This window comes from Pelobates fuscus, chromosome 8 (genome assembly GCF_036172605.1).
Source record: "Pelobates fuscus isolate aPelFus1 chromosome 8, aPelFus1.pri, whole genome shotgun sequence".
Taxonomy (NCBI): Eukaryota; Metazoa; Chordata; class Amphibia; order Anura; family Pelobatidae; genus Pelobates; species Pelobates fuscus.
Window position 1 is genome coordinate 23,349,909 of NC_086324.1, and position 19,088 is coordinate 23,368,996.

The window sequence follows — 19,088 nt, forward strand, 5'->3', positions numbered from 1 at the left end:
GGTCTTTTACTAAAGAGAGAATTAGAAGTGAATTTAAAGAAAATTTCACATTTAAGGTGAGCGTAGCCAGACGGACATCATAGTTTGGCTTTTTTGACCATAAATGGGATATCCCCTTGAATTCCCACGTTAGTGAATATCCCTGTTGGAAGGAACATGTATAGAAAACAGTTCAAAAGATGACAGTGTTTTATAAATACATATTTACTTGATGTCCACTGTCAATTCATCCTAATTAGCCATAACATTAAAACCACTGGCAGGTGAAGAGAATAACATTGATTGTTTTCTTACAATGGCACCTGCAAGGGGTGCAATTTATTAGGCAGCAATTGAACAGTCAGTTCTTGAATTTAATGTGTTGGAAGCAGATAAAATGGGATAGCGAAAAGATCTGAATCACTTCCGAGGGCTAAGTAGTGATAGCTAGATGACTGGGTGAGACAGCTCTAAAATGACAAGTCTTGTGGGGTATTCCCAGTATGCAGTGGTTAGTACATACCAACAGTGTCACAAGGAAGGACAACCAGTGAACCTTCAGGTTCATGGGCACCCAAGATTCACTTATGCACATGGAGAATGAAGGCTATCCTGCTTGTCTGATCACAGAGAAGAGCAACTGCAACTAGTGATGTCCCGAACGGTTCGCTGGCGAATAGTTCCTGGAGAACATAGCTTGTTCGCGTTCACCACGGATGGTGAACATATGCGATGTTCGGTCCGCCCCCTATTCATCATCATTGAGTAAACTTTGACCCTGTACCTCACAGTCAGCAGACACATTACAGCCAATCAGCAGCAGACCCTCCCTCCCAGACCCTCCCACCTCCTAGACAGCATACAATTTAGATTAATTCTGAAGCTGCATTCTTTTTTTTATTTTTATTATTATTTATTTATTTTATTTTTTTAGACAGAAGTGTGTTATATTTGAGCATGCTAGGCTGAACGTGCATATATCATGGCTAGTTGCACTGAGGCTATGAGTATATAGCAGTACATTGTTGTGAAAGATGGCTGTCATGTTTAGGGTGTAGCTTGCACGTTATCAACTGTGTATTTATATCAGCAGCTCCACCACTAGTTATAAATCAAGTGTGAGTCACCCCATGAGATGAGACTAGTGAATAACATAAAACATGAACAGTTAAGGTAAAGGCATGTAAGGAACTACGACCATAAACTCTTTAGTTACATAGTTACATAGTTACATAGCTGAAAAGAGACTTGCGTCCATCAAGTTCAGCCTTCCTCACATATGTTTTTTTGCTGTTGATCCAAAAGAAGGAAAAAAAAACCCAGTTTGAAGCACTTCCAATTTGCAACAAGCTAGGAAAAAAATTCCTTCTTGACCCCAGAATGGCAGTCAAATTTATCCTTGGATCAAGCAGTTATTACCCTACATTGAAAGATTATATCCTTGAATATTCTGTTTTTGCAAGTATGCATCTAGTAGCTGTTTGAACATCTGTATGGACTCTGATAAAACCACTTCTTCAGGCAGAGAATTCCACATCCTGATTGTTCTTACAGTAAAAAAACCTTTCCTTTGCCTTAGACGAAATCTTCTTTCTTCTAGTCTAAACGCATGACCTCGTGTCCTATGTAAAGTCCGGTTTGTGAATAGATTTCCACACAATGGTTTGTATTGGCCTCGAATATATTTGTATAATGTTATCATATCCCATCTCAGGCGACGTTTTTCTAAACTAAATAGGTTTAACTTTGTTAACCTTTCTTCATAACTGATATGTTCCATTCCTTTTATTAATTGTGTAGCCCGCCTCTGCACTTTTTCTAGTGCCATAATATCCTTCTTTAGAACAGGTGCCCAAAATTGCACAGCATATTCAATTTGTGGTCTTACCAGTGATTTATAAAGAGGCAAAATGATATTCTCATCCCGAGAATGAATGCCCTTTTTCATGCATGACAATACCCTACTGGCCTTGGCCACTGCTGATTGACACTGCACATTGTTGCATAGTTTGTTGTCTAGGGCTAGAACCTCAGTCTTTTCTTTTTTCTGTGTAATCTAATTGCAGTTGCCTGCCTGCCAGCGTGTGTGTCAGGCTCACAGCGTATACTGTGCCCACTTGCCCAGTGCCACCACTCATATCTGGTGTCACCAGGAGCATACCTGGAGTATTTGGCACCCGGGGTGGATCCTTTATTTGGCACCCCCCCCCCCCACACACACACACTTTAAAATGTAAAAAACAACTGCAATTTTTTTTATGTATTTGGCACTGAACACCGAAACAGACACACAGACAGACAGGCACACAGACACACAGACACACAGACAGACAGACAGACAGACACACAGACATACAGATACACATGTATAAGTGTGTGTTTGCGTAGTGAATGCAGTGTGTTTGCGTAGTGGATGCAGTGTGTGTATAGTGTATGCAGTGTGTGTATGCAGTGTGTGTGTATAGTGTATGCAGTGTGTGTGTATAGTGTATGCAGTGTATAGTGTGTGCAGTGTGTGTATGCTGTATGCAGTGTATAGTGTGTGCAGTGTGTGTATAGTGTATGCAGTGTATAGTGTATGCAGTGTGTGTGTGTATAGTGTGTGTTTATAGTGTATGCAGTGTGTGTGTATAGTGTATGCAGTGTATAGTGTATGCAGTTTAGAGTGTATGCAGTGTGTGTATAGTGTATGCAGTGTATAGTGTATGCAGTGTGTGCAGTGTGTGTGTGTATAGTGTGTGTGTGTGTGTGTATAGTGTGTGTGTGTGTATAGTGTGTGCAGTGTATAGTGTATGCAGTGTATAGTGCATGCAGTGTGTGTGTATGGTGTATGCAGTGTGTGTGTATAGTGTATGCAGTGTATATTGTGTGCAGTGTATAGTGTATGCAGTGTGTGTGTATAGTGGGTGCAGTGTGTGTATAGTGTATGCAGTGTATAGTGTATGCAGTGTGTGTATTGTGTGTGCAGTGTATAGTGTATGCAGTGTGTGTGTATAGTGTGTGCAGTGTATAGTGTATGCAGTGTGTGTGTGTGTATAGTGTATGCAATGTATAGTGTGTGCAGTGTATAGTGTATGCAGTGTGTGTGTATAGTGTATGCAGTGTGTGTGTGTATAGTGTATGCAGTGTATAGTGTGTGCAGTGTGTGTATAGTGTGTGCAGTGTGCATGTTGTGTGGAATAATTGCTGCCACTTACCTGCCCGTCCTGTCCTCCTCGACTGGTGGTCCGGTGGCAGTGAAGAGGGGCCCAGTACTTTGCATCCTCGTTTCCCATCCAGCAGCAGCAGCAGGGTCCTCTGTTCTCGCGATCCGCGAAAGCGTTGCCGTGGGTTGCAATGGGTTGCAATGCTCTCGCGGATCGCGAGAACAGGAACTACTACTGCTTGATGGGAAATCGCGTTGATACACAAACTCGCGGCACACCAGTCCCTTTTCATAAGACACAGGGGTGGCGAAATGCCGTCCCTGTGAAAATGCGCCCCGGGCACCCCCTTAGTGAGTGGTACCCGTGGCGGACCGCCCCCGCCACCCCCACCCTTAGTACGCCACTGGTGTCATGATAGCTTGCAATTAAAAAAAAAAAAAACGTTTTTGACTGTAATAAAATAGCAGTCAGTTTCCTTCACACGTGTGCGTTTCAGGGCCTGCCAGGGCACAGTGTCACACCGGTGCAACTCATATCTGGTGTAACAGTTGTGTACATGTAAAAAAGGGGGCTTGTTGTCACCTTTTGGGGACCCTTGGTGTTGTACATGGCTGGGTAGAGGAAGAGACCTTCAATTACATCAGTGAGGACAAGGAACGGGACATGGCTAGCTTGGTATCCAACCTTGTGCAAATGGGGAGTTTGCGGTTGTGCAAATGGACTATTTGCGGTTGTTTGCGGTGCGTTAAACGGGGAGTTTGGTCTGTGAAGCGGGCATAACCCTTACACTACCTGATCGATACAACATCATACCTGATATTTTAAAGCACATTATTCCAAACAATTTAGGAATGTTAGGTGATTTATGCCCTTTATGGATTAAAACCAGACGCTGCATCAACTATGTAATTTTCCATGGGAGTTTTGCCATGGATCCCCCTCCGGCATGCCACAGTCCAGGTGTTAGTCCCCTTGAAACAACTTTTCAATCACTATTGTGGCCAGAAAGAGTCCCTGTGGGTTTTAAAATTCTCCTGCCTATTGAAGTCTATTGCGATTCGCCCGGTTCGCCCGGTTCGCCCGTTCGCGAACATTTGCGGAAGTTCGCGAACGGAAAATTTTATTTTCGCGACATCACTAACTGCAACACAAGTTGCTAAAAACTTAATGCTGGCCATGATAGAAATGTGTCAGAACACAAAGTGCAAACCAGTCAAAGTGCCCATGGTTACCCCTGTCCACTGACAAAAACACCTTCAATGGCGACATGAACATCAGAACGAAACCACAAAGCAATAGAAAAAGGTTGCCTGGTCTGATGAATTATGTATTTTTTTTAGATTTGGTGGATTGCCGGGTGTATTTACATAATTTACCTGGTTAAGAGATAGATGATGCACTATGGAAATTGGGAATTCCAGTGGAGGCAGTGTTGTGCACTGAGCAATGTTCTGCTGAAAAACCTGATATTCATGTGGATACTATTTTGACACGTACTACCTACATAGAATTTGTTGCAGACCACATACATTCCTTCATGACCAGTGTGTTCCCTAATGGCAGGGGTTACTTTCAGCAAGATAATACACCATATAACACGACAACAAATGTTCAGGAGTGGTTTGAGGAACATGACTAAGAGTTCAAGATGTTACCTTGGCCTTTAAATTCCCCAGATCTCAATCTGATTGAGCATCTGTGGAATGTGCTGGAACTACAAATCCGATCCATAGAGGCCCCACCTTGTAAGACTTAAATGATCTGCTTCTAATATCTTGGTGCCAGAGACCACAGGACATGTTCAGAGGTCTTGTGGAGTCTATGCCTCGACTCATGAGAGCTGTTTTGGAAGCATAAGGGGGGACCTACAGAATATTAGGCAGGTGGTTTATAGTACTGGCTGATTAGTGTTTATCAACATGCAAAAAAGAAAACTGTGTCCCTTCCCAAGCCAACCTGCATTGATTCAAATCAGAGGTAACAATGCACAGCAATCCTAATTGTACTGGGACAAAACTTCAATAAAAAGGAGTCAGATGCTATGTTGGCTCGTTTAGTTGAAAAATAACAAAGAAAATGGGAATCTCACAAAGCAAAACTCAAAAACAAAAAATAAATTAAATGTATTTTATTTCGTTATTATATTATGAAACTGTCACACTTTAGCCATAAAGGAACATTCCAAGTACCATAACAACTACATCACACTGTAGTGGTTATTGTTCCAAGAGTGCCCTGGTGCCTCCTGATTGTAAGTGTCAAACCATTTTAGAATAATTTGATTTCTTACCAGGGGTTTACCAGAGTCTACTTATGACCTCCACTACTTCCGATGGAGAGATGGAAACATCTAAGCACACTGTAGTAGTTATGGAGCTGTAAGTGTTCCTACTTATATAAAATGTCCATTTTTAGATATCCTGTTTTTATTAGCTCTGCTGAGTGAATTTGCAAATCCATGTAAGAAGTTAGCCATAATATTTTTTATTGTGAGGACACTGATATATTTTAAAGGTTTACAGAAAACCTTCCTTGTGAGGCCAAATTCCCTATTCCCTAAATTTAGTCTAACATATATGAGGCCATTCATTTGTGTTTGGAATTCAAAGCGTGTTTCAAAATATAGATGAATATTCATCTGTTCTGCAGTGTTTGAAATTCTCATTGTTATTCTGAAGGCAGTGGCACACACAAAAATGGTAAAGGGAGTGAACTTCTTTGTAATTTTAAAACCAGGGCAAAGTGTTTTAATATTAATCTAGAATACTGGATTCAGCATCTGATAGTGACAGTATCATTTATTTAATAACAAGCCAGATGAGGCAATTACGGGTTTCCCCGTGCAACAAGGTGCAGGGCAGGGGCAACTATGGATGCTTCTTGCCTGGAGTTCTGTTTTAGCTAGCACTAACCCTCTTTGCAACCAATGATTATTTTCTTATAAACTATATATATTCACAGTCAGTGTTATGTTTCTGATGCGTTTAAGTACAAAACAGTTTTTTTTTAAATCTATCACCCCAGTGATATGCCATTGTCACAAATATTCAAAAGAGTATAATCTAAATGTGGAAAATTTCCAACTTTAAGTTGCAAAATGTATGTTGCCTTGTTTTGATTTGATACTAAGCTCACAGTATCATACATAGTGTTAGGTACAGAAATTTGGCTGTCAGTGATTAAATCCCTTTATAGTCCATGCAGATTAATTCTATTCAATGACTTTGCCTTTGTCGGCAAAATAAGTGACATCTGGGGTCTTAGGAAAAATAATCGTTTTATTATGCACGGGTCAGATCCCAAAACTCAAAGATACTTCTTAGAGAGAAATCGACTCTTCCACACTTTTCAAATTAATTGGATATGGAGAAATCCATAAGAGTTCAGTAATTTATTTTAAAGAAGACAAGTTACTCTACAATTAAGTACAATAGAATATATAGAGCATTGCATCATCCAGATGCACGGACATTCATTACTCAAATGAAATATGGAAATTTAGTGCGTTTTTAAGGCTTTACATTGAGATTAGCTTAAAATTTTAAATACATTCAAGCCTGATAAATTAACTCTGAAGGCAAACCTTTTTGGTACATTAATCAAAGCTGTCAAATTGCAAAAGAGGCGCAAAATGTAACAACTAGAATTGAGAAAGCCCTTATCAATGAAGCCAATGGCATTGTCTTTTTGTAAAATACATTAACTATGTTTTCATTAATCAGGACCTTAAGAATGAATACCAGTAAACACATGCAAATCGGCATACTACATAATCCCAGAAGAAATATATTTAATTCAGCATTCCACAAAGAGACTTTGAAAATTACCAGGAGTATTTAGAAAATGCAGTATTTGCATTAGTAATTAAAATAGAGCCTACAACTCCCTTAGGTTCCAATATACAAATCTCAGTCAGCATTTACATAAAAACGAAAAGCATAGGTATCTTCATAAATCAGTTTTCTGATGTACCATTAATCCTATTAATTTACAACTAGAGGTATGTAATTAGACAAACATCTGTAATTGTAATTTGAATCTAAAAAGGCACTGGGGGTACAGGATTATTTTTAGAAGAACAGAATATTCAGTTTAAAATACACCACTGATCTGTTCAACAAATGTTTTACCAGCAAAACAAAACAGTTTTTTTTCTAGGCTAGCAGGGGTAAATTATTCATTTATTTAATTATGCTCAAAGCCATAAATAAAGAAGCATGCTTTTGAAAATGATATATATTTTTTTTAACTTTAAAAGATTTTTGTAGAAATACTTATCAGTTGTCTCAATATTAACCAAGAGAACCACATACAGGAGTTCCCCCAGTCCAACATTACATGTGATGTGTAGGCAATAGTATGGAAGAGGAGAAACTGTTGCTGCATCTGAATCTGATCTTAATCCTGATGATATGCCTTTTTGCAATGAGCACAATGTAAAGTCTAAATGCCCTCAGTGCACAGGTCTCTTACACTTGCCACACTCTTACTTTTCTTAGTAATAGTGCCCAGTATCACAGAGATCCTATACCTCTCTGACATTGATAATATTTATGTCAATCTCCATGGCCACAAAATAAAAATAATTCATCCGAAACATTTCCAATAGGCAAGGTCACTGGGGTATCTAGCTTAACTTTGGCTTCTGAAAAACTATCTGTAAACAGGACTGGTGCAAGGATTGTGGGCTACACAGGTAAAGATTATTTTACCACCCCACCAAAAAAGACATCTTCACCTGTGTGTCTCTTAACCCTCGCTTGAATTTCCCACCCACTTTTTGTGTATCTTATCCCCTATTTCTCCTCATCATGTCTTACACCAACCTTTTAGTGTGTCTTACAACCCCCTTGTGTGTCACTTACATTCCTCCCACCCCCTGTGTTTGTCCATCAATTCCCCTAGATCTTTTTTGTGTCCTGTCCCTTCCTTGTATGTCTCTTTCTCATCCTACAGCCCTTGATATGTCTCTTTCCCAGTCCCTTTTATGTGTCTCTTTCTCATCCTATAGCCCTTGATATGTCTCTTTCCCAGTCCCTTTTATGTGTCTCTTTCTCATCCTACAGCCCTTGATGTCTCTTTCCCAGTCCCTTCTATGTGTCTCTTTCTCATCCTACAGCCCTTGATATGTCTCTTTCCCAGTCCCTTATATGTGTCTCTTTCTCATCCTACAGCCCCTTATATGTCTCTTCCCCAGTCCCTTTTATGTGTCTCTTTCTCTTCCTACAGCCCCTTATGTCTTTTTTTTTTTTACTTTAATGCTGAAGAACAATCTAATTGGTTGACTTGTTCCAGCCTATACGTTTTATTACTCTGCATGTTTATTACAGATTTCTTATCTACTTATTGACATTACATAAAATCCGATTGAATGACATTCTCTGAATACATGTCATTGTGACAGCTTCCCACGTTTTCTATTTATGTAACAATTCTGAACCTTAATGTCATATACATCTACATTCTTTCCTTTATTTTATTTTTGCCTGCGCCATTGGAAAAAGGCAAGGCTTTCCATTCACATTAATCTTTAGTCATTGACATCTGAGCTGACATCATAATCAAAAGCGGATTCTGGGGTTTTATAACACATGCAAGAGAAGATCGTAAATACATTTTGTAGACCTCCCATATGGCACCATTATATCATGTTACATTATTATTGTCCTTGTGTCACAATACAGTAAACAGTGTAGGATGGTAACATTGGGCAAGTGATCCTATTTGGACACGACGAGGGAATTTGAAAGTGCTGAGTTAGACAAAATGTTTAAAACTCTTAAGGAAGTTTTGCTATGGTGTCACTCATGTTAGACTTTAGCAAATACGTATAGGCTGGCCCACAAGGCAGCCTCTAATCATATGAATTATACATGTTGGACAGGCACCTAGGGTCTTCTTAACCACATAGAGTTAAAGGATTAGGAGCCCTCTCATTTTATTAACCATGTAAGAGCAGGTGATTGGGCACCTTCTGGCCATTATTAATAGGACCAGACTGGGTATCATCTAACCTCAACAATTATTAACCCATAACCCACAGATTTTGGGGTGAAGGATATGGTGTGGATCGGTCTTTGGGCGACTACACAGTCTCCCCTCCACAAGCCATGCACATGGAGTAGGTGAGGCCATTGGACCCGACTTTTTTCATTGTTGTAATTCATTGGGGCTTGAAAAAAGGCAGTAATCTCTATCAATGCAAAGGAACCAGCTCCCTCTAATTAAATGCTAACATCGTACACATACTTAATGGACAGCTCTCATGCTGTGCAATATTAAATAAAACAATTGAGGGCTTTTGCTTATTTATTAATGTATTTATTTATTCATTATTTTGCTGTATAACTGAAGGGTAAAAGGATCAGTGTCAATTTAATCACATCAAGAAGATGGACAGGTTTTTTTTCTATCTTTTTTGGGAAATACGAATGTTCACTTATTTGTAACTATTAGATTTTACACCGGTTGTTTTGTTTATTATTTATGAGTGCTATCATTCTACTGCTATGCTACATACCAAATAGCTGTTTTCTTTGCAACATATTTGAACTAATCTCTTGTTGCTTTCAGCAACATCTAATTTTATTTTCTCCCGAATATCGAGCTTCCTTGCAGCTAGAATCTGCCTTTTCAGATCTGTATCTTTGTGACCAAATGAATGACGGTCTCATTAAGTTCCATAGCGTATCTTCATCATTCGAGGCTCTGTACACTTTTGTATATAATTAAAATGATTAACACATGCTTTTCAGTTGAACCACGTTATCACATCTTTATAGACACAATTCCACAAATATGTTATTCTGCATGGTTGAGTTATTTTAAATTTAAGTATCTATATATATACATTTGTATTTAATTATTTTTTTTTAAATAAAACACATTTAAAAAGAATACATAAATACAAAGGGAAACATCAATATAAAAACATGCTTATTAACAATTCCTCTATATGGAAAGACAACGTAATGTGTGTGATAGATGCGAAATGCTTGCTATCCAAATAGTAAATTGTGAAGTAGTATGGCGCCTCCTTGTGGTTAAATTCTAAAATCACATCGATATGCATAAATGTTCTCTGATGACACTTGATTTGCCCAGTGAATTAAATAAATTATACATTGTAGCAGGATGTCATAAGTGTTTTTAGTAGATCGTATATGTATATCGCATGTGTATTCATGGTAGCATACTAACATTAAACACAAACACATTATTATAAATAGTAACGTTGTACACATATTTAATATTTGTATATTTTAATATATAGATATTTTAATAAACTATATTTTAAATACATATTTTTAGGGGGGGAAAATAAACACTTTAGAAATCTTATACATTCATTTCATTTTATGCAAGTTATAGACATTCTAACCTTTTATCTATGTTTAATGCCTTTATCATAAAAAGAAAGAACAATGTGACTGGATATGATTTACATTTGCTACAAAAATATTGATGCAATGGAAAAGAATGAGACTAGAAACTACAAATCTGAACATTTAACTTTCTACAATAGTTATCATGAACATCAATGTATTTCTTAGGAAATAACATCCATTGTATTACTTCAGTCACCAAAACAACTTTAGCTTATTGAAGCAGTTCTGGTGTATAGATCATGCCCCTGCAGTCTCACTGCTCAATTCTCTGCCATTTTGGAGTTCAATCACTTTGTTTATACGGCTCTAGTCCCACCTCCCTGGGGCTTGTGACTTGCACATCCTTCTTAAACACTTCCTGTAAAGGCATATCTAATGATTACACTTCCTTTAATGTAAATTCTGTTCAATTTATAATTTCTTATCTCCTGCTCTGTTAATATACTGCATGTGACTAAAGTTTAATTTACAGAGCAGGAAATAAAACGCTTCTAAAGCAAGTTATCAACTAATTGAAAATTAAACCATTTTTGTTCATGCAGGCTGTGTGAGTCACGACCAGTTGAGGTGTGGCTAAGACTGCATCAACAGAAACAGAAGTAATTTAAAGGGACACTCCAGGCACCTAGACCACTCCTTCCCATTGGAGTGGTCTGGGTGCCAACTCCCACTACCCTTAACCCTGCAAGTGTAATTAGTGCAGTTTTTCATAAACTGCACTAATTGCCTAACAGGGTTAAGTACTCCTCTAGTGACTGTCTATGAGACAGCCACTAGAGGAGCTTCTGGGTTCTTAAAACACTTTTAGTGTTTTTTAAGAGATGCTGGACGTCCTAACGCAATGCATGAGGACCTCCAGCGTCGCCGGAATCCCCATAGGAAAGCATTGAATAATGCTTTCCTATAGGCCGTGTAATGCACGTGCGCGGCCGTTGCTGTGTGCATGCTGCAATTGCTGCGCATGCGCATTAGATCTCCTCTGCCAGCTGACGTCGGCGGGGGAGGAGAGTTGGCGGAGCCTGACCCAGCGACGAGGGACATCGGCGCTGGATACAGGTAAGTCACTGAATGGGTTTTAACCCCCTTTAGCAACCTGGGATGGGAGGTGGAAGGGAGAGGGGACCTGCAGTGCCAGGAAAACAGTTTGTTTTCCTGGCACTGGAGAGTCCCTTTAACTCCCAAATGGCAGTGGGACTGCAGGGGTATGATCTATACACCAAAACTGCTTCAATAAGCTAAAGTTGTTTAGGTAACTATGGTGTCCCTTTAAGGTTAAAATAAATAAATTAAAATTAATCCTACTTGAAAGGCAATTCCCGAAAAATGTAAATCAGTGAACTAGAGATATATAAACAGTATGCCCAGTATTGAAGACCATTATACAAGTTTCAAGATAACCTGTACTTACCTCACTTAACTGCTGAGATTATGTGGGAGTTTTTCAATTCTATTTTTTTATATCTGTTGGGTATTTTCATCTGTATTTTTTATTTTTTTTGCACCTTACCTATCATTTGGGAATATACTGTACACCTTTTTTCAGTGATGCAACATACATGAATTCATCTACTACTCTTTTCGCTGCCACTGTAAATTTGGTGGTCTTCTGAAATGGATTGAAAAAACAAATTATTTACGGATTAATGAAGTTACAGATAAGAAAACAGTACTGTAAGAAAATAAAGGTTCTGCATATGTACACGTATATTTTTCTTCACATATTCTTGTAATTTTCGCACATTGTTCCCATTTATTCAGTGTATATACTGTTCCATATGTACTCATATTGTACCTATATAGTCCCTGTCACATAAACACAAACTGACAGGCACAGACACAAACGCACCCTTACACATGCATACACCCTTGTGCCACACTATGCCCACCCCTCTCATTCCCAGACACTTTTGCATGACTCCAATAAATGCATCTGCTTTATACAGAGACCAGGTCCACACTTAGAATTTCTTCCTCTAAACTTGCAATCCCATTCATTGAGAGAGAGAGAGAGAGAGAGAGAGAGAAAGAGTGTGTGTGTGTGTGTGTTATTACTTGTTTACTTGCTTTTCAGCAATCCGCAATCAATATACACTTTAAAGGTAACAATTTAGTCCCTACACAGACATGCAAACACACACCTATACACTCACTTATGTGGATACACACTCACAAATATACAAATATAGAAATACACAATCAATACCAAACAGAAGCAAATACTCATAGGCACTCTCAAACAGACTCACCAACACAGACAGGCACACACCCACAGATTCATCTATAGGCACACATGCACAGATACACTCATTCAGAGATTCACAAACACTTGTAGATACACATAGTACAGATAGGTTTCACTCTCCCACCACAGTTCAATAAACATACCAGAAGGGTCTGAGAGTCAGCTTCGGTAGCTCATCAGTCTGGCATGACAACTACTGCAGTGCTCACCGTTTCACTTTCTAGCTCTTCTTCTGCTCAGAGTGGACAGGAAAAAAAGGGTCCAGAGCAGATACCACAATATAATTGCCATACACACTTCCCAAGTTGTGGTGGAGTGAATCCACCATCCACATTGATATAAAAGTGTGAACAAGTCGGCACAGCACTGTATAGAACTATATACAGAGCCAACCTTTGTATTAAGCACTCTGTATCTCATGGTATCACATCTGTCAGATACCTTCTTTGCATTATAGCAGTGATTATTGTAGAAAAGTTATTGATATAAAGATTTGAATTGCTTTCAGTCCCCGAGAAAGCGGACATAAACATATAGCTTAGTAGGATCCATACTAAACCCTGTTTCACAATCACATACTCCAGAAATTGAACTGACATTTGGTCAAAGATGCCCTGATCCAGTTTGCAGAATAGATCATTTTTGAGAAGCCCAGTCAGTACCATCCAGACATGTTGGTGATGAGAGTGTTCTGATGAATGGATCAAAATATCATCTAGATAAACCACTGCACATATGGGTAACATGTCTCTCAGTACATCATTTATGAGAACTGCTGGTATATTATATAATTATATAATATACCTTCAGTTCTTATTTATGAAAACTGTAGTACAGGTAATGCGGTATTTGAATTTGTAAGTTTCTCCTGTGCGGGGATGATAAATGAAGATTTTTTAGCATCCACGCACAGGAGAAACTTACAAAATGAAACACTGCATTACCTGTACTAAAACCCATGTAGTCTATCACATTATGTGCCCATGTGGACTCACCTACATCGCGAAGACCTCCAATGATCTTAGAGAACGGATGCACGGACACAGGTCCACCATATGATTAGCTCTAACCACAGGCAGTGCCAGCACACCAGTAGCAAGGCATTTTTTTGAAAATGGCATACTTTACCAATGTTGCGGTTCATGGGGATTGACCATGTACTCCCCCTCAGGGAGGAGGAGACAGACACACATTGTTACTAAGAAGAGAAGCATCCTGGATCTACACTATAGGAACCTTTGAACCTAATGGCCTCAATGAGGAAAATCCGCTATATTGCTTTTTACCTAAAAGATAATTGCCATTCATAATTGACAGTTGTGTGTATATATATGCCAAAATATTGTTTGACTGTCTAATGCTCCTCCGATACTTATGAGATTATGTTTAACAGTATTTGGATACAATTTATGCTTGAAGTTATCAATAATGTATCACTTTACTATGTATCCCTTTACCATTGGTGACTGGATCTCTTCTACTCTTGGGCAGTGTAAGGAGAATATCTTTTGGAGTATAAGCAGAGTGACATAATATGTATTGATCTTATGTTTTATATGACACATATATTTCTATCTTTACCTTTACCGTGCTTCACGGACCTTTCATCTGCTTATGTATTCTTCTCTAGATTTTTCTCCTTCGTCCTTTGAATATATGGAAGTTTGGAAGTGCCAAATTGCTTTGGATTTCTGAAAAGTGGCAAAACTGGAAAGGGAGGGAAAATTAAGGGAATGAAGACAGGAATCTAACCCTAGCCCTAACCCTACCCCTAACCTAACCCCTAACCCTAGTTGTAGACACACATATTACAGATAGGGTTAGGGGTAGGGTAAGGGTTGGGGTTAGGTTAGTGGTAGGGTTAGTGGTTAGTTTAGGGGTAGGGTTAGTGTTAGGTTAGGGGTAGGCTTACGGGTACGGTTGGGGTTAGGGTTAGTGGTAGGGGTAGGGTTAGGGTTAAGCTTAAGAATTGCTGAAGTCCATAAGTGCCAAATTGCAGAAGTCCCAAATTTCGGATTGCCGAACCGAAGTGCCGAAGTGCCGAAGTACCGAATTGCCGAAATCGCGACTTGCCAAAGTCCCGAATTTTGGAAGTGCCGGACCAAACCGAATTTTTGCCCATGCACATCCCTAATGACGTTAATTTTAAACTTGCATACATCATCTCTGACATCACTAACCACATTTTCATTTATTCTCCCTCCAATTACATCATTGCACATGTATATAACGGTTACTTGTCACTTAGCACATTGTCCTGAAAAAAGTCCACCTTGGACCGCAATGTTGATGTATATTTTGTGCTGAATAAAAGCATTTCTTCACTTTTACAAAGACCCCAGAGTGCTTTCATCTTTATAGTTTATATTGTTGCTTGAGACTGCACCGGGGCATTCAATCCTGAGTGCTGGGATCGTGGATACACACACACACATACATAAATATATATATATATATATATATATATATATATATATACACACACAAATTTGAATTTCTAAATGTATTTTATATATCATTTATATATTGATATGATTAATATGATATTAATTTAATAATTATATATTGGGAGACTTGCATCACAACCCAGGCAAAAATACCAGATAATTTAATTTGCAAGACCTATATTTTACCCTGTAACCCCCATAAAACCTGTACATAGCGGGTACTGTTGTACTCATGAGACATCACTGAACAAAAATAAAACAGTAATACATATAATGCCAATTATATCATCAGTGAAGGTGCAGTTTTTTGTATGCAAAAAAAAAACATCTGAGCACTAACTTTGGCAAGGATTTGTGACTATCTAGCTACTAAAAAAGACTAGACATACCTTATTTTGAATACCTTTGGTTGTCTATTTTTGCAAATGTTATGCCATGAGGGGGGTCATTTTCATTCCCTGGGCTGCCATATGGTTTCAAAGGCAACATAGGCCCAGCAAAGCAATATGGCAAATTTCAATGCGTAAAAACTGAAATGGGCAAGCTCTTTATTTGACCCTGTAACTTCCCAAAGCACCATGAAGCCTGTACATGGAGGGCATCACTGCACATATGCATGTTTTATTGCAGTAAAAGCTAAGAGTATTATATGATTCACATTTAAAATGCTAAAAGGAACCTGGAAAATAAAATTTCTTCTCAAACTTGTATTAGATTGTATTCAGATTAAATTATATATAAACGAATAATAATGCACACTCCTGGGTTTAAATAGTGCTCAATTTACTGTGTCCATAAATTCAAAGTTCAATAGATTAACGTTTCGACCTATTCAGGTCTTTATCAAGCTCAGAACAATGTGATCTTGATAAAGACCTGAATAGGTCGAAACGTTGATCTATGAAACTTTGAATTTATGGACACAGTAAATTAAACACTATTTAAACCCAGGAGTGTGCATTATTATTCGTTTATATATATTTTCACTGGTTCTGCTGCACCCTGGTATGTATCTTTAACTTTTATTTTTAAAGGAAGAGTGCCAAACCATCTCCATTTTATATATATATGTGTGAAATTATGTGAAATTTTGTTTCTCCTGAACAAAATGATATATAATTAGTGTGGGTTCACTTAAGATGAAAAAGGTAAATTACTGTTAAACAGACATATAGCTCAAATTCCGGGCTTTGTTTTGGTCAGAACTTGTACAATTGCCTTTGTCTTTAAAGGGTTAAATCCTTTAACCTCTAAACACTCCATATACCTCAATACTACATTTCACTCAACTGTCACCCTTAACTCAAGAACCCTAATCAACACCTTGTACCCAAATACTAAATGTAACCCCACTCTGACCCTACACTCATGAATCCTAAACACAACTTATGCTCCCCGTAAGTCTTTAATCCTCTGAACACTGACTGCCTTATGCAATCTAACTCTGACATTAACCCCTTTAAAACATTAAAACCCATTTATTCTAACCATATCTAACATTTAGACAGCTGTATACACTCACTGTGACCAACTAATAAATTCCTTAAAGTCACTCTATCTGCTTTTTTTTTTTTTGGGGGGGGGGGGGGGAGGGGGGGGGAGGAGAATTCAATTCAATGCCTAAAGGCACCTGACAAGGTATATACATTTTTTAGGTGAATGGAATGCAAGTTGTTTGATCATTTGCTATCAATATATGATTTCCTAAGGTTGAATATTAGGAATGTCTGTTTATGTAAGGAGTTCTCCATATAGTTTATACTTTGTGGTAAATATTTAATTTAACAATTTAAAGGGACACTATAGTCACCCAGACCACTTCAGCTCAATGAAGTGGTCTGGGTGCCAGGTCCCTCAGGTTTTAACCCTTTAGATGCAAACATAGCAGTTTCAGAGAAACTGCTCTGTTTACATTTGGGGTTAAGCCAGCCTCTAGTGCAGGGGTTCTCAACCCAGTCCTCAGGACCCCCTACCAGTCCAGGATTTGGGGATTACCTGGGTGTGTCTAAGGTTTTTAGAAAAAGGGAAAAAAAACACCTTAGACTCTAAGGTGTTTTTTTTTCTTTTTCTAAACACTTTAGACACACCCAGGTAATCTCTAAACCCTGGACTGGTAGGGGGTCCTTGAGGACAAGGTTGAGAACCCCTGCTCTAGTGGCTCTCTTCCGGACAGCCACTAGAGGTGCATCTGCGACGCTGGAGGCATATTATGCCTCCATCGCGCAGAGCGTCCATAGGAAAGCATTGAGAAATGGGCATTCTGCTCCGCTGACGTCAGATGTGGGAGCTGACGTCAGCGGAGGAGGAGAGGTCACCAGCGCAGAGGGAGCCCGGCGTTGGAATAAGGTGAGCTGCTGAAGGGGTGGGGGACCCTGAGGGTGGGGGCACCCTCAGGGCACTATAGTGTCAGGAAAACCACTTTGTTTTCCTGACACTATAGTGATCCTTTAAGGAAAAGCTTCTTAACCCTGTTGGGGAAAATATTATGTTTATTAATATCTGATTAATATGTGCTTGATTGAATTATCTTCAAAGGGAGTTTCTGTTTAGATAGTTGGAAAGATACAGCACCTGAAAGGCACAGATACATCCTTGAGAAAGTTTTATCAAATTTACATATCAACTAGTTTTCGAAGGAGTCTCTATCTAAGGAAAACACACCTTAGGTTAGAGGCAAGGGGATGGCTTGGAGAGTTCATACGTAAATAAAATAACAGGATAGACAACACTTTGGGCCTTGGGAAAGTAATCACATTTACATATCAATTGAGCTGAGGAATTGGCTATTTACAACATGGGAACCAATTCCTTTAAAAATAGAAGATACTGACATCACATTAGATTAGGTTGGTAAGACACACGCTGCACCCAACATCTCACAGCACATACACAATACAGTAGATATAATTAGATAGATGGAATGTGTGAGTGTTATGAATGTATTGTAACTCTGTAATACTATAACTCTGTAACATTCTTCTTCTGTAATATTTAAGTGGGCAGATTCGAAGTAAAGATTTCTCTCTGGTAAGAACTAGTGATGTACCGAACTGTCCGCCGGCGAACAGTTCCCGGCGAAATTAGCGTGTTCGCGTTCGCCGCGGCGGGCGGACACATGCGCAGTTCGATCCGCCCCCTATTCGTCATCATTGGGCAAACTTTGACCCTGTGCCTCTCGGTCAGCAGACACATTCCAGCCAATCAGCAGCACTCCCTTCCACACCCTCCAACCTCCCTCCCAGCATCCATTTTCGATTCATTCGGAAGATGCATGCTTAGTGAGAGGAGGGAAAGTTTAGCTGCTGCTGATTAGATAGGGAAATTGATAGCTAGGCTAGGGTATTCAGTGTCCACTACAATCCTGAAGGACTCACCTGATCTCTGCTGTAAGGACAGCATCCCAAAAAGCCCTTTTTAGGGCTATAACATCAGGCCGCTTTTTTTTAATTTATTTTTCCTGTGTAATGTAATTGCAGGTGCCTGCCTGCCAGCTTCTGTGTGAGGTTCACATTGGATACTGTGCCTATTTGCCCAGTGCCACCACTCATATCTGTTTTAACAATAGGTTAAGCTTTACATTTAAAATAAATATTTTTTTTCACTGTAATAGAAGAGCAGTTGCCTGCCTGCCAGCTTCTGTGTGAGGTTCACATTGGATAATGTGCCCACTTGCCCAGTGCCACCACTCATATCTGTTTTAACAATTGGTTAAGCTTTAGATTTAAAATATATAATTTTTTTTCCACTGTAATAGAAGAGCAGTTGCCTGCCTGCCAGCTTCTGTGTCAGGTTGGATGCCTTGCCCATTTGCACAGTCAGTGCCACCACTCATATCTGTTTTAACAATTGGTTAAGCTTTAGATTTTAAATAAATATTTTTTTTCAC